We start from the raw sequence: 17,078 nt of genomic DNA, 5'->3' as shown, positions 1-17,078 counted from the left end.
AGATCTGCAAAAGTCATGGTTTTTTGGTGTTCATTGAGCCGGGGGAACATGAATACGTGTTTGTTTTTCGAATTTGAGGTCTTTCTGCAATGGGCACTTTTCATGCTCTAAGCAGTTTTTCCTAACAAATGCAAGATATAGCATGGGCTATCTCCGCAAGGAAACTTCACATCTGCAAAAGTCATGTTTTTTTGGTCTTTGGGGAGGCAGGGGAACAGGAATACGTGTTTGTTTTTCGAATTTGAGCTCTTTCTGCAATGGGCACTTTTCATGCTCTAAGCAGTTTTTCCTAACAAATGCAAGATATAGGATGGGCTATCTCCGCAAGGAAACTTCAGATCTGCAAAAGTCATGGTTTTTTGGTCTTCGGGGAGGCAGGGGAACAGGAATATGTGTTTGTTTTTCGAATTTGAGCTCTATCTGCAATGGGCACTTTTCTTGCTAAAAGCAGTTTTTCCTAACAAATGCAAGATATAGGATGGGCTATCTCCGCAAGGAAACTTCAGATCTGCAAAAGTCATGGTTTTTTCGTCTTCGGGGAGGCAGGGGAACAGGAATATGTGTTTGTTTTTCGAATTTGAGCTCTTTCTGCAATGGGCACTTTTCATACTATAAGCAGTTTTTACTAACAAATGCAAGATATAGGATGGGCTATCTCCGCAAGGAAACCTCAGATCTGCAAAAGTCATGGTTTTTTCGTCTTCGGGGAGGCAGGGGAACAGGAATATGTGTTTGTTTTTCGAATTTGAGCTCTTTCTGCAATGGGCACTTTTCATACTATAAGCAGTTTTTCCTAACAAATGCAAGATATAGCATGGGCTATCTCCGCAAGGAAACTTCAGATCTGCAAAAGTCATGGTTTTTTGGTCTTCGGGGAGGCAGGGGAACATGAATATGCATTTGTTTTTTGAATTTGAGCTCTTTCTGCAATGGGCACTTTTCATGCTCTAAGCAGTTTTTCCTAACAAATGCAAGATAAAGCATGGGCTATCTCCGCAAGGAAACTTCAGATCTGCAAAAGTCATGGTTTTTTGGTGTTCAGTGAGCTGGGGGAACATGAATACGTGTTTGTTTTTCGAATTTGAGCTCTTTCTGCAATGGGCACTTTTCATGCTCTAAGCAGTTTTTCCTAACAAATGCAAGATATATCATGGGCTATCTCCGCAAGGAAACTTCACATCTGCAAAAGTCATGGTTTTTTCGTCTTCGGGGAGGCAGGGGAACAGGAATATGTGTTTGTGTTGCGAATTTGAGCTCTTTCTGCAATGGGCACTTTTCATGCTCTAAGCAGTTTTTCCTAACAAATGCAAGATACAGCATGGGCTATCTCCGCAAGGAAACTTCAGATCTGCAAAAGTCATGGTTTTTTGGTCTTCGGGGAGGCAGGGGAACATGAATATGCGTTTGTTTTTTGAATTTGAGCTCTTTCTGCAATGGGCACTTTTCATGCTCTAAGCAGTTTTTCCTAACAAATGCAAGATATAGCATGGGCTATCTCCGCAAGGAAACTTCAGATCTGCAAAACTCATGGTTTTTTGGTGTTCAGTGAGCTGGGGGAACATGAATACGTGTTTGTTTTTCGAATTTGAGCTCTTTCTGCAATGGGCACTTTTCATGCTCTAAGCAGTTTTTCCTAACAAATGCAAGTTATAGCATGGGCTATCTCCGCAAGGAAACTTCACATCTGCAAAAGTCATGGTTTTTTTATCTTCGGGGACGCAGGGGAACAGGAATATGTGTTTGTTTTTCGAATTTGAGCTCTTTCTGCAATGGGCACTTTTCATACTATAAGCAGTTTTTCCTAACAAATGCAAGATATAACATGGGCTATCTCCGCAAGGAAACTTCAGATCTGCAAAAGTCATGGTTTTTTGGTGTTCATTGAGCCGGGGGAACATGAATACGTGTTTGTTTTTCGAATTTGAGGTCTTTCTGCAATGGGCACTTTTCATGCTCTAAGCAGTTTTTCCTAACAAATGCAAGTTATAGCATGGGCTATCTCCGCAAGGAAACTTCAGATCTGCAAAAGTCATGTTTTTTTGGTCTTTGGGGAGGCAGGGGAACAGGAATACGTGTTTGTTTTTCGAATTTGAGCTCTTTCTGCAATGGGCACTTTTCATGCTCTAAGCAGTTTTTCCTAACAAATGCAAGATATAGCATGGGCTATCTCCGCAAGGAAACTTCACATCTGCAAAAGTCATGGTTTTTTGGTCTTTGGGGAGGCAGCGGAAGAGGAATATGTGTTTGTTTTTCGAATTTGAGCTCTTTCTGCAATGGGCACTTTTCATACTATAAGCAGTTTTTCCTAATAAATGCAAGATATAGCATGGGCTATCTCCGCAAGGAAACTTCAGATCTGCAAAACTCATGGTTTTTTGGTGTTCAGTGAGCTGGGGGAACATGAATACGTGTTTGTTTTTCGAATTTGAGCTCCTTCTGCAATGGGCACTTTTCATGCTCTAAGCAGTTTTTCCTAACAAATGCAAGTTATAGCATGGGCTATCTCCGCAAGGAAACTTCACATCTGCAAAAGTCATGGTTTTTTGGTGTTCAGTGAGCTGGGGGAACATGAATACGTGTTTGTTTTTCGAGTTTGAGCTCTTTCTGCAATGGGCACTTTTCATGCTATAAGCAGTTTTTCCTAACAAATGCAAGATATAACATGGGCTATCTCCGCAAGGAAACTTCAGATCTGCAAAAGTCATGGTTTTTTGGTCTTCGGGGAGGCAGGGGAACATGAATATGTGTTTGTTTTTTGAATTTGAGCTCTTTGTGCAATGGGCACTTTTCATACTATAAGCAGTTTTTCCTAACAAATGCAAGATATAGCATGGGCTATCTCTGCAAGGAAACTTCACATCTGCAAAAGTCATGGTTTTTTGATCTTCGGGGAGGCAGGGGAACAGGAATACGTGTTTGTTTTTCGAATTTGAGCTCTTTCTGCAATGGGCACTTTTCATACTATAAGCAGTTTTTCCTAACAAATGCAAGATATAGCATGGGCTATCTCCGCAAGCAAACTTCAGATCTGCAAAAGTCATGGTTTTTTCATCTTCGGGGAGGCAGGGGAACAGGAATATGTGTTTGTTTTGCGAATTTGAGCTCTTTCTGCAATGGGCACTTTTCATGCTCTAAGCAGTTTTTCCTAACAAATGCAAGTTATAGCATGGGCTATCTCCGCAAGGAAACTTCACATCTGCAAAAGTCATGGTTTTTTGGTGTTCAGTGAGCTGGGGGAACATGAATACGTGTTTCTTTTTCGAATTTGAGCTCTTTCTGCAAAGGGCACTTTCCTTGCTCTAAGCAGTTTTTCCTAACAAATGCAAGATATTGCATGGGCTATCTCCGCAAGGAAACTTCAGATCTGCAAAACTCATGGTTTTTTGGTGTTCAGTGAGCTGGGGGAACATGAATACGTGTTTGTTTTTCGAATTTGAGCTCTTTCTGCAATGGGCACTTTTCATGCTCTAAGCAGTTTTTCCTAACAAATGCAAGTTATAGCATGGGCTATCTCCGCAAGGAAACTTCACATCTGCAAAAGTCATGGTTTTTTGGTGTTCAGTGAGCTGGGGGAACATGAATACGTGTTTGTTTTTCGAATTTGAGCTCTTTCTGCAATGGGCACTTTTCATGCTATAAGCAGTTTTTCCTAACAAATGCAAGATATAACATGGGCTATCTCCGCAAGGAAACTTCAGATCTGCAAAAGTCATGGTTTTTTGGTCTTCGGGGAGGCAGGGGAACATGAATATGTGTTTGTTTTTTGAATTTGAGCTCTTTCTGCAATCGGCACTTTTCATACTATATGCAGTTTTTCCTAACAAATGCAAGTTATAGCATGGGCTATCTCCGCAAGGAAACTTCACATCTGCAAAAGTCATGGTTTTTTGATCTTCGGGGAGGCAGGGGAACAGGAATACGTGTTTGTTTTTCGAATTTGAGCTCTTTCTGCAATGGGCACTTTTCATGCTCTAAGCAGTTTTTCCTAACAAATGCAAGTTATAGCATGGGCTATCTCCGCAAGGAAACTTCACATCTGCAAAAGTCATGGTTTTTTGGTGTTCAGTGAGCTGGGGGAACATGAATACGTGTTTGTTTTTCGAATTTGAGCTCTTTCTGCAATGGGCACTTTTCATGCTCTAAGCAGTTTTTCCTAACAAATGCAAGATATAGCATGGGCTATCTCTGCAAGGAAACTTCAGATCTGCAAAAGTCATGGTTTTTCGTCTTCGGGGAGGCAGGGGAACAGGAATATGTGTTTGTTTTGCGAATTTGAGCTCTTTCTGCAATGGGCACTTTTCATGCTCTAAGCAGTTTTTCCTAACAAATGCAAGTTATAGCATGGGCTATCTCCGCAAGGAAACTTCAGATCTGCAAAAGTCATGGTTTTTTGGTCTTTGGGGAGGCAGGGGAACAGGAATATGTGTTTGTTTTGCGAATTTGAGCTCTATCTGCAATGGGCACTTTTCATGCTATAAGCAGTTCTTCCTAACAAATGCAAGATATAACATGGGCTATCTCCGCAAGGAAACTTCACATCTGCAAAAGTCATGGTTTTTTGGTCTTCGGGGAGGCAGGGGAACATGAATATGTGTTTGTTTTTTGAATTTGAGCTCTTTGTGCAATGGGCACTTTTCATACTATAAGCAGTTTTTCCTAACAAATGCAAGATATAACATGGGCTATCTCCGCAAGGAAACTTCAGATCTGCAAAAGTCATGTTTTTTTGGTCTTTGGGGAGGCAGGGGAACAGGAATACGTGTTTGTTTTTCGAATTTGAGCTCTTTCTGCAATGGGCACTTTTCATGCTCTAAGCAGTTTTTCCTAACAAATGCAAGATATAGCATGGGCTATCTCCGCAAGGAAACTTCACATCTGCAAAAGTCATGGTTTTTTGGTCTTTGGGGAGGCAGGGGAAGAGGAATATGTGTTTGTTTTTCGAATTTGAGCTCTTTCTGCAATGGGCACTTTTCATACTATAAGCAGTTTTTCCTAATAAATGCAAGATATAGCATGGGCTATCTCCGCAAGGAAACTTCACATCTGCAAAAGTCATGGTTTTTTGGTGTTCAGTGAGCTGGGGGAACATGAATACGTGTTTGTTTTTCGAATTTGAGCTCTTTCTGCAATGGGCACTTTTCATGCTCTAAGCAGTTTTTCCTAACAAATGCAAGATATAGCATGGGCTATCTCTGCAAGGAAACTTCAGATCTGCAAAAGTCATGGTTTTTCGTCTTCGGGGAGGCAGGGGAACAGGAATATGTGTTTGTTTTGCGAATTTGAGCTCTTTCTGCAATGGGCACTTTTCATGCTCTAAGCAGTTTTTCCTAACAAATGCAAGTTATAGCATGGGCTATCTCCGCAAGGAAACTTCAGATCTGCAAAAGTCATGGTTTTTTGGTCTTTGGGGAGGCAGGGGAAAAGGAATATGTGTTTGTTTTGCGAATTTGAGCTCTATCTGCAATGGGCACTTTTCATGCTATAAGCAGTTCTTCCTAACAAATGCAAGATATAACATGGGCTATCTCCGCAAGGAAACTTCACATCTGCAAAAGTCATGGTTTTTTGGTCTTCGGGGAGGCAGGGGAACATGAATATGTGTTTGTTTTTTGAATTTGAGCTCTTTGTGCAATGGGCACTTTTCATACTATAAGCAGTTTTTCCTAACAAATGCAAGATATAACATGGGCTATCTCCGCAAGGAAACTTCAGATCTGCAAAAGTCATGTTTTTTTGGTCTTTGGGGAGGCAGGGGAACAGGAATACGTGTTTGTTTTTCGAATTTGAGCTCTTTCTGCAATGGGCACTTTTCATGCTCTAAGCAGTTTTTCCTAACAAATGCAAGATATAGCATGGGCTATCTCCGCAAGGAAACTTCACATCTGCAAAAGTCATGGTTTTTTGGTCTTTGGGGAGGCAGGGGAAGAGGAATATGTGTTTGTTTTTCGAATTTGAGCTCTTTCTGCAATGGGCACTTTTCATACTATAAGCAGTTTTTCCTAATAAATGCAAGATATAGCATGGGCTATCTCCGCAAGGAAACTTCAGATCTGCAAAACTCATGGTTTTTTGGTGTTCAGTGAGCTGGGGGAACATGAATACGTGTTTGTTTTTCGAATTTGAGCTCTTTCTGCAATGGGCACTTTTCATGCTCTAAGCAGTTTTTCCTAACAAATGCAAGTTATAGCATGGGCTATCTCCGCAAGGAAACTTCACATCTGCAAAAGTCATGGTTTTTTGGTGTTCAGTGAGCTGGGGGAACATGAATACGTGTTTGTTTTTCGAGTTTGAGCTCTTTCTGCAATGGGCACTTTTCATGCTATAAGCAGTTTTTCCTAACAAATGCAAGATATAACATGGGCTATCTCCGCAAGGAAACTTCAGATCTGCAAAAGTCATGGTTTTTTGGTCTTCGGGGAGGCAGGGGAACATGAATATGTGTTTGTTTTTTGAATTTGAGCTCTTTGTGCAATGGGCACTTTTCATACTATAAGCAGTTTTTCCTAACAAATGCAAGATATAGCATGGGCTATCTCTGCAAGGAAACTTCACATCTGCAAAAGTCATGGTTTTTTGATCTTCGGGGAGGCAGGGGAACAGGAATACGTGTTTGTTTTTCGAATTTGAGCTCTTTCTGCAATGGGCACTTTTCATACTATAAGCAGTTTTTCCTAACAAATGCAAGATATAGCATGGGCTATCTCCGCAAGCAAACTTCAGATCTGCAAAAGTCATGGTTTTTCCATCTTCGGGGAGGCAGGGGAACAGGAATATGTGTTTGTTTTGCGAATTTGAGCTCTTTCTGCAATGGGCACTTTTCATGCTCTAAGCAGTTTTTCCTAACAAATGCAAGTTATAGCATGGGCTATCTCCGCAAGGAAACTTCACATCTGCAAAAGTCATGGTTTTTTGGTGTTCAGTGAGCTGGGGGAACATGAATACGTGTTTCTTTTTCGAATTTGAGCTCTTTCTGCATAGGGCACTTTCCTTGCTCTAAGCAGTTTTTCCTAACAAATGCAAGATATTGCATGGGCTATCTCCGCAAGGAAACTTCAGATCTGCAAAACTCATGGTTTTTTGGTGTTCAGTGAGCTGGGGGAACATGAATACGTGTTTGTTTTTCGAATTTGAGCTCTTTCTGCAATGGGCACTTTTCATGCTCTAAGCAGTTTTTCCTAACAAATGCAAGTTATAGCATGGGCTATCTCCGCAAGGAAACTTCACATCTGCAAAAGTCATGGTTTTTTGGTGTTCAGTGAGCTGGGGGAACATGAATACGTGTTTGTTTTTCGAATTTGAGCTCTTTCTGCAATGGGCACTTTTCATGCTATAAGCAGTTTTTCCTAACAAATGCAAGATATAACATGGGCTATCTCCGCAAGGAAACTTCAGATCTGCAAAAGTCATGGTTTTTTGGTCTTCGGGGAGGTAGGGGAACATGAATATGTGTTTGTTTTTTGAATTTGAGCTCTTTCTGCAATCGGCACTTTTCATACTATATGCAGTTTTTCCTAACAAATGCAAGTTATAGCATGGGCTATCTCCGCAAGGAAACTTCACATCTGCAAAAGTCATGGTTTTTTGATCTTCGGGGAGGCAGGGGAACAGGAATACGTGTTTGTTTTTCGAATTTGAGCTCTTTCTGCAATGGGCACTTTTCATGCTCTAAGCAGTTTTTCCTAACAAATGCAAGATATAGCATGGGCTATCTCCGCAAGGAAACTTCACATCTGCAAAAGTCATGGTTTTTTGGTGTTCAGTGAGCTGGGGGAACATGAATACGTGTTTGTTTTTCGAATTTGAGCTCTTTCTGCAATGGGCACTTTTCATGCTATAAGCAGTTTTTCCTAACAAATGCAAGATATAACATGGGCTATCTCCGCAAGGAAACTTCAGATCTGCAAAAGTCATGGTTTTTTGGTCTTCGGGGAGGCAGGGGAACATGAATATGTGTTTGTTTTTTGAATTTGAGCTCTTTCTGCAATCGGCACTTTTCATACTATATGCAGTTTTTCCTAACAAATGCAAGTTATAGCATGGGCTATCTCCGCAAGGAAACTTCACATCTGCAAAAGTCATGGTTTTTTGATCTTCGGGGAGGCAGGGGAACAGGAATATGTGTTTGTTTTGCGAATTTGAGCTCTTTCTGCAATGGGCACTTTTCATGCTCTAAGCAGTTTTTCCTAACAAATGCAAGTTATAGCATGGGCTATCTCCGCAAGGAAACTTCAGATCTGCAAAAGTCATGGTTTTTTGGTGTTCAGTGAGCCGGGGGGACATGAATACGTGTTTGTTTTTCGAATTTGAGCTCTTTCTGCAATGGGCACTTTTCATGCTCTAAGCAGTTTTTCCTAACAAATGCAAGATATAGCATGGGCTATCTCCGCAAGGAAACTTCAGATCTGCAAAAGTCATGGTTTTTCGTCTTCGGGGAGGCAGGGGAACATGAATATGTGTTTGTTTTTTGAATTTGAGCTCTTTGTGCAATGGGCACTTTTCATACTATAAGCAGTTTTTCCTAACAAATGCAAGATATAGCATGGGCTATCTCTGCAAGGAAACTTCACATCTGCAAAAGTCATGGTTTTTTGATCTTCGGGGAGGCAGGGGAAGAGGAATATGTGTTTGTTTTTCGAATTTGAGCTCTTTCTGCAATGGGCACTTTTCATACTATAAGCAGTTTTTCCTAACAAATGCAAGATATAGCATGGGCTATCTCCGCAAGGAAACTTCAGATCTGCAAAAGTCATGGTTTTTTGGTCTTCGGGGAGGCAGGGGAACAGGAATATGTGTTTGTTTTTCGAATTTGAGCTCTATCTGCAATGGGCACTTTTCTTGCTATAAGCAGTTTTTCCTAACAAATGCAAGATATAGGATGGGCTATCTCCGCAAGGAAACTTCAGATCTGCAAAAGTCATGGTTTTTTGGTCTTCGGGGAGGCAGGGGAACAGGAATATGTGTTTGTTTTTCGAATTTGAGCTCTTTCTGCAATGGGCACTTTTCATACTATAAGCAGTTTTTCCTAACAAATGCAAGATATAGGATGGGCTATCTCCGAAAGGAAACTTCAGATCTGCAAAAGTCATGGTTTTTTCGTCTTCGGGGAGGCAGGGGAACAGGAATATGTGTTTGTGTTGCGAATTTGAGCTCTTTCTGCAATGGGCACTTTTCATGCTCTAAGCAGTTTTTCCTAACAAATGCAAGATATAGCATGGGCTATCTCCGCAAGGAAACTTCAGATCTGCAAAAGTCATGGTTTTTTGGTCTTCGGGGAGGCAGGGGAACATGAATATGCATTTGTTTTTTGAATTTGAGCTCTTTCTGCAATGGGCACTTTTCATGCTCTAAGCAGTTTTTCCTAACAAATGCAAGATAAAGCATGGGCTATCTCCGCAAGGAAACTTCAGATCTGCAAAAGTCATGGTTTTTTGGTGTTCAGTGAGCTGGGGGAACATGAATACGTGTTTGTTTTTCGAATTTGAGCTCTTTCTGCAATGGGCACTTTTCATGCTCTAAGCAGTTTTTCCTAACAAATGCAAGATATATCATGGGCTATCTCCGCAAGGAAACTTCAGATCTGCAAAACTCATGGTTTTTTGGTGTTCAGTGAGCTGGGGGAACATGAATACGTGTTTGTTTTTCGAATTTGAGCTCTTTCTGCAATGGGCACTTTTCATGCTCTAAGCAGTTTTTCCTAACAAATGCAAGTTATAGCATGGGCTATCTCCGCAAGGAAACTTCACATCTGCAAAAGTCATGGTTTTTTGATCTTCGGGGAGGCAGGGGAACAGGAATATGTGTTTGTTTTTCGAATTTGAGCTCTTTCTGCAATGGGCACTTTTCATACTATAAGCAGTTTTTCCTAACAAATGCAAGATATAGCATGGGCTATCTCCGCAAGGAAACTTCAGATCTGCAAAAGTCATGGTTTTTTGGTCTTCGGGGAGGCAGGGGAACAGGAATATGTGTTTGTTTTTCGAATTTGAGCTCTATCTGCAATGGGCACTTTTCTTGCTATAAGCAGTTTTTCCTAACAAATGCAAGATATAGGATGGGCTATCTCCGCAAGGAAACTTCAGATCTGCAAAAGTCATGGTTTTTTGGTCTTCGGGGAGGCAGGGGAACAGGAATATGTGTTTGTTTTTCGAATTTGAGCTCTTTCTGCAATGGGCACTTTTCATACTATAAGCAGTTTTTCCTAACAAATGCAAGATATAGGATGGGCTATCTCCGAAAGGAAACTTCAGATCTGCAAAACTCATGGTTTTTTGGTGTTCAGTGAGCTGGGGGAACATGAATACGTGTTTGTTTTTCGAATTTGAGCTCTTTCTGCAATGGGCACTTTTCATGCTCTAAGCAGTTTTTCCTAACAAATGCAAGTTATAGCATGGGCTATCTCCGCAAGGAAACTTCACATCTGCAAAAGTCATGGTTTTTTGGTGTTCAGTGAGCTGGGGGAACATGAATACGTGTTTGTTTTTCGAATTTGAGCTCTTTCTGCAATGGGCACTTTTCATGCTATAAGCAGTTTTTCCTAACAAATGCAAGATATAACATGGGCTATCTCCGCAAGGAAACTTCAGATCTGCAAAAGTCATGGTTTTTTGGTCTTCGGGGAGGCAGGGGAACATGAATATGTGTTTGTTTTTTGAATTTGAGCTCTTTCTGCAATCGGCACTTTTCATACTATATGCAGTTTTTCCTAACAAATGCAAGTTATAGCATGGGCTATCTCCGCAAGGAAACTTCACATCTGCAAAAGTCATGGTTTTTTGATCTTCGGGGAGGCAGGGGAACAGGAATACGTGTTTGTTTTTCGAATTTGAGCTCTTTCTGCAATGGGCACTTTTCATGCTCTAAGCAGTTTTTCCTAACAAATGCAAGATATAGCATGGGCTATCTCCGCAAGGAAACTTCACATCTGCAAAAGTCATGGTTTTTTGGTGTTCAGTGAGCTGGGGGAACATGAATACGTGTTTGTTTTTCGAATTTGAGCTCTTTCTGCAATGGGCACTTTTCATGCTATAAGCAGTTTTTCCTAACAAATGCAAGATATAACATGGGCTATCTCCGCAAGGAAACTTCAGATCTGCAAAAGTCATGGTTTTTTGGTCTTCGGGGAGGCAGGGGAACATGAATATGTGTTTGTTTTTTGAATTTGAGCTCTTTCTGCAATCGGCACTTTTCATACTATATGCAGTTTTTCCTAACAAATGCAAGTTATAGCATGGGCTATCTCCGCAAGGAAACTTCACATCTGCAAAAGTCATGGTTTTTTGATCTTCGGGGAGGCAGGGGAACAGGAATATGTGTTTGTTTTGCGAATTTGAGCTCTTTCTGCAATGGGCACTTTTCATGCTCTAAGCAGTTTTTCCTAACAAATGCAAGTTATAGCATGGGCTATCTCCGCAAGGAAACTTCAGATCTGCAAAAGTCATGGTTTTTTGGTGTTCAGTGAGCCGGGGGGACATGAATACGTGTTTGTTTTTCGAATTTGAGCTCTTTCTGCAATGGGCACTTTTCATGCTCTAAGCAGTTTTTCCTAACAAATGCAAGATATAGCATGGGCTATCTCCGCAAGGAAACTTCAGATCTGCAAAAGTCATGGTTTTTCGTCTTCGGGGAGGCAGGGGAACATGAATATGTGTTTGTTTTTTGAATTTGAGCTCTTTGTGCAATGGGCACTTTTCATACTATAAGCAGTTTTTCCTAACAAATGCAAGATATAGCATGGGCTATCTCTGCAAGGAAACTTCACATCTGCAAAAGTCATGGTTTTTTGATCTTCGGGGAGGCAGGGGAAGAGGAATATGTGTGTTTTTCGAATTTGAGCTCTTTCTGCAATGGGCACTTTTCATACTATAAGCAGTTTTTCCTAACAAATGCAAGATATAGCATGGGCTATCTCCGCAAGGAAACTTCAGATCTGCAAAAGTCATGGTTTTTTGGTCTTCGGGGAGGCAGGGGAACAGGAATATGTGTTTGTTTTTCGAATTTGAGCTCTATCTGCAATGGGCACTTTTCTTGCTATAAGCAGTTTTTCCTAACAAATGCAAGATATAGGATGGGCTATCTCCGCAAGGAAACTTCAGATCTGCAAAAGTCATGGTTTTTTGGTCTTCGGGGAGGCAGGGGAACAGGAATATGTGTTTGTTTTTCGAATTTGAGCTCTTTCTGCAATGGGCACTTTTCATACTATAAGCAGTTTTTCCTAACAAATGCAAGATATAGGATGGGCTATCTCCGAAAGGAAACTTCAGATCTGCAAAAGTCATGGTTTTTTCGTCTTCGGGGAGGCAGGGGAACAGGAATATGTGTTTGTGTTGCGAATTTGAGCTCTTTCTGCAATGGGCACTTTTCATGCTCTAAGCAGTTTTTCCTAACAAATGCAAGATATAGCATGGGCTATCTCCGCAAGGAAACTTCAGATCTGCAAAAGTCATGGTTTTTTGGTCTTCGGGGAGGCAGGGGAACATGAATATGCATTTGTTTTTTGAATTTGAGCTCTTTCTGCAATGGGCACTTTTCATGCTCTAAGCAGTTTTTCCTAACAAATGCAAGATATAGCATGGGCTATCTCCGCAAGGAAACTTCAGATCTGCAAAAGTCATGGTTTTTTGGTGTTCAGTGAGCTGGGGGAACATGAATACGTGTTTGTTTTTCGAATTTGAGCTCTTTCTGCAATGGGCACTTTTCATGCTCTAAGCAGTTTTTCCTAACAAATGCAAGATATATCATGGGCTATCTCCGCAAGGAAACTTCAGATCTGCAAAACTCATGGTTTTTTGGTGTTCAGTGAGCTGGGGGAACATGAATACGTGTTTGTTTTTCGAATTTGAGCTCTTTCTGCAATGGGCACTTTTCATGCTCTAAGCAGTTTTTCCTAACAAATGCAAGTTATAGCATGGGCTATCTCCGCAAGGAAACTTCACATCTGCAAAAGTCATGGTTTTTTGATCTTCGGGGAGGCAGGGGAACAGGAATATGTGTTTGTTTTTCGAATTTGAGCTCTTTCTGCAATGGGCACTTTTCATACTATAAGCAGTTTTTCCTAACAAATGCAAGATATAGCATGGGCTATCTCCGCAAGGAAACTTCAGATCTGCAAAAGTCATGGTTTTTTGGTCTTCGGGGAGGCAGGGGAACAGGAATATGTGTTTGTTTTTCGAATTTGAGCTCTATCTGCAATGGGCACTTTTCTTGCTATAAGCAGTTTTTCCTAACAAATGCAAGATATAGGATGGGCTATCTCCGCAAGGAAACTTCAGATCTGCAAAAGTCATGGTTTTTTGGTCTTCGGGGAGGCAGGGGAACAGGAATATGTGTTTGTTTTTCGAATTTGAGCTCTTTCTGCAATGGGCACTTTTCATACTATAAGCAGTTTTTCCTAACAAATGCAAGATATAGGATGGGCTATCTCCGAAAGGAAACTTCAGATCTGCAAAAGTCATGGTTTTTTCGTCTTCGGGGAGGCAGGGGAACAGGAATATGTGTTTGTGTTGCGAATTTGAGCTCTTTCTGCAATGGGCACTTTTCATGCTCTAAGCAGTTTTTCCTAACAAATGCAAGATATAGCATGGGCTATCTCCGCAAGGAAACTTCAGATCTGCAAAAGTCATGGTTTTTTGGTCTTCGGGGAGGCAGGGGAACATGAATATGCATTTGTTTTTTGAATTTGAGCTCTTTCTGCAATGGGCACTTTTCATGCTCTAAGCAGTTTTTCCTAACAAATGCAAGATAAAGCATGGGCTATCTCCGCAAGGAAACTTCAGATCTGCAAAAGTCATGGTTTTTTGGTGTTCAGTGAGCTGGGGGAACATGAATACGTGTTTGTTTTTCGAATTTGAGCTCTTTCTGCAATGGGCACTTTTCATGCTCTAAGCAGTTTTTCCTAACAAATGCAAGATATATCATGGGCTATCTCCGCAAGGAAACTTCAGATCTGCAAAACTCATGGTTTTTTGGTGTTCAGTGAGCTGGGGGAACATGAATACGTGTTTGTTTTTCGAATTTGAGCTCTTTCTGCAATGGGCACTTTTCATGCTCTAAGCAGTTTTTCCTAACAAATGCAAGTTATAGCATGGGCTATCTCCGCAAGGAAACTTCACATCTGCAAAAGTCATGGTTTTTTGATCTTCGGGGAGGCAGGGGAACAGGAATATGTGTTTGTTTTTCGAATTTGAGCTCTTTCTGCAATGGGCACTTTTCATACTATAAGCAGTTTTTCCTAACAAATGCAAGATATGGGCATGGGCTATCTCCGCAAGGAAACTTCAGATCTGCAAAAGTCATGGTTTTTTGGTCTTTGGGGAGGCAGGGGAACAGGACTATGTGTTTGTTTTGCGAATTTGAGCTCTATCTGCAATGGGCACTTTTCATGCTATAAGCAGTTCTTCCTAACAAATGCAAGATATAACATGGGCTATCTCCGCAAGGAAACTTCAGATCTGCAAAAGTCATGGTTTTTTGGTCTTCGGGGAGGCAGGGGAACATGAATATGTGTTTGTTTTTTGAATTTGAGCTCTTTGTGCAATGGGCACTTTTCATACTATAAGCAGTTTTTCCTAACAAATGCAAGATATAACATGGGCTATCTCCGCAAGGAAACTTCAGATCTGCAAAAGTCATGGTTTTTTGGTGTTCAGTGAGCCGGGGGAACATGAATACGTGTTTGTTTTTCGAATTTGAGCTCTTTCTGCAATGGGCACTTTTCATGCTCTAAGCAGTTTTTCCTAACAAATGCAAGATATAGCATGGGCTATCTCCGCAAGGAAACTTCAGATCTGCAAAAGTCATGTTTTTTTGGTCTTTGGGGAGGCAGGGGAACAGGAATACGTGTTTGTTTTTCGAATTTGAGCTCTTTCTGCAATGGGCACTTTTCATGCTCTAAGCAGTTTTTCCTAACAAATGCAAGATATAGCATGGGCTATCTCCGCAAGGAAACTTCACATCTGCAAAAGTCATGGTTTTTTGGTCTTTGGGGAGGCAGGGGAAGAGGAATATGTGTTTGTTTTTCGAATTTGAGCTCTTTCTGCAATGGGCACTTTTCATACTATAAGCAGTTTTTCCTAATAAATGCAAGATATAGCATGGGCTATCTCCGCAAGGAAACTTCAGATCTGCAAAACTCATGGTTTTTTGGTGTTCAGTGAGCTGGGGGAACATGAATACGTGTTTGTTTTTCGAATTTGAGCTCTTTCTGCAATGGGCACTTTTCATGCTCTAAGCAGTTTTTCCTAACAAATGCAAGTTATATCATGGGCTATCTCCGCAAGGAAACTTCACATCTGCAAAAGTCATGGTTTTTTGGTGTTCAGTGAGCTGGGGGAACATGAATACGTGTTTGTTTTTCGAGTTTGAGCTCTTTCTGCAATGGGCACTTTTCTTGCTATAAGCAGTTTTTCCTAACAAATGCAAGATATAGGATGGGCTATCTCCGAAAGGAAACTTCAGATCTGCAAAAGTCATGGTTTTTTGGTCTTCGGGGAGGCAGGGGAACAGGAATATGTGTTTGTGTTGCGAATTTGAGCTCTTTCTGCAATGGGCACTTTTCATGCTCTAAGCAGTTTTTCCTAACAAATGCAAGATATAGCATGGGCTATCTCCGCAAGGAAACTTCAGATCTGCAAAAGTCATGGTTTTCTGGTCTTCGGGGAGGCAGGGGAACATGAATATGCATTTGTTTTTTGAATTTGAGCTCTTTCTGCAATGGGCACTTTTCATGCTCTAAGCAGTTTTTCCTAACAAATGCAAGATAAAGCATGGGCTATCTCCGCAAGGAAACTTCAGATCTGCAAAAGTCATGGTTTTTTGGTGTTCAGTGAGCTGGGGGAACATGAATACGTGTTTGTTTTTCGAATTTGAGCTCTTTCTGCAATGGGCACTTTTCATGCTCTAAGCAGTTTTTCCTAACAAATGCAAGATATATCATGGGCTATCTCCGCAAGGAAACTTCAGATCTGCAAAACTCATGGTTTTTTGGTGTTCAGTGAGCTGGGGGAACATGAATACGTGTTTGTTTTTCGAATTTGAGCTCTTTCTGCAATGGGCACTTTTCATGCTCTAAGCAGTTTTTCCTAACAAATGCAAGTTATAGCATGGGCTATCTCCGCAAGGAAACTTCACATCTGCAAAAGTCATGGTTTTTTGATCTTCGGGGAGGCAGGGGAACAGGAATATGTGTTTGTTTTTCGAATTTGAGCTCTTTCTGCAATGGGCACTTTTCATACTATAAGCAGTTTTTCCTAACAAATGCAAGATATAACATGGGCTATCTCCGCAAGGAAACTTCAGATCTGCAAAAGTCATGGTTTTTTGGTGTTCATTGAGCCGGGGGAACATGAATACGTGTTTGTTTTTCGAATTTGAGCTCTTTCTGCAATGGGCACTTTTCATGCTCTAAGCAGTTTTTCCTAACAAATGCAAGATATAGCATGGGCTATCTCCGCAAGGAAACTTCACATCTGCAAAAGTCATGGTTTTTTGGTCTTCAGGGAGGCAGGGGAACAGGAATATGTGTTTGTTTTGCGAATTTGAGCTCTTTCTGCAATGGGCACTTTTCATACTATAAGCAGTTTTTCCTAACAAATGCAAGATATGGGCATGGGCTATCTCCGCAAGGAAACTTCAGATCTGCAAAAGTCATGGTTTTTTGGTCTTCGGGGAGGCAGGGGAACATGAATATGCGTTTGTTTTTTGAATTTGAGCTCTTTCTGCAATGGGCACTTTTCATGCTCTAAGCAGTTTTTCCTAACAAATGCAAGATATAGCATGGGCTATCTCCGCAAGGAAACTTCAGATCTGCAAAAGTCATGGTTTTTTGGTGTTCAGTGAGCTGGGGGAACATGAATACGTGTTTGTTTTTCGAATTTGAGCTCTTTCTGCAATGGGCACTTTTCATGCTCTAAGCAGTTTTTCCTAACAAATTCAAGATATATCATTGGCTATCTCCGCAAGGAAACTTCACATCTGCAAAACTCATGGTTTTTTGGTGTTCAGTGAGCCGGGGGGACATGAATACGTGTTTGTTTTTCGAATTTGAGCTCTTTCTGCAATGGGCACTTTTCATACTATAAGCA

Source organism: Vipera berus, assembly GCF_964194415.1.
Source record: "Vipera berus genome assembly, chromosome: 11".
Lineage (NCBI taxonomy): Eukaryota > Metazoa > Chordata > Lepidosauria > Squamata > Viperidae > Vipera > Vipera berus.
Note: the sequence above shows the minus strand (reverse complement) of the source record.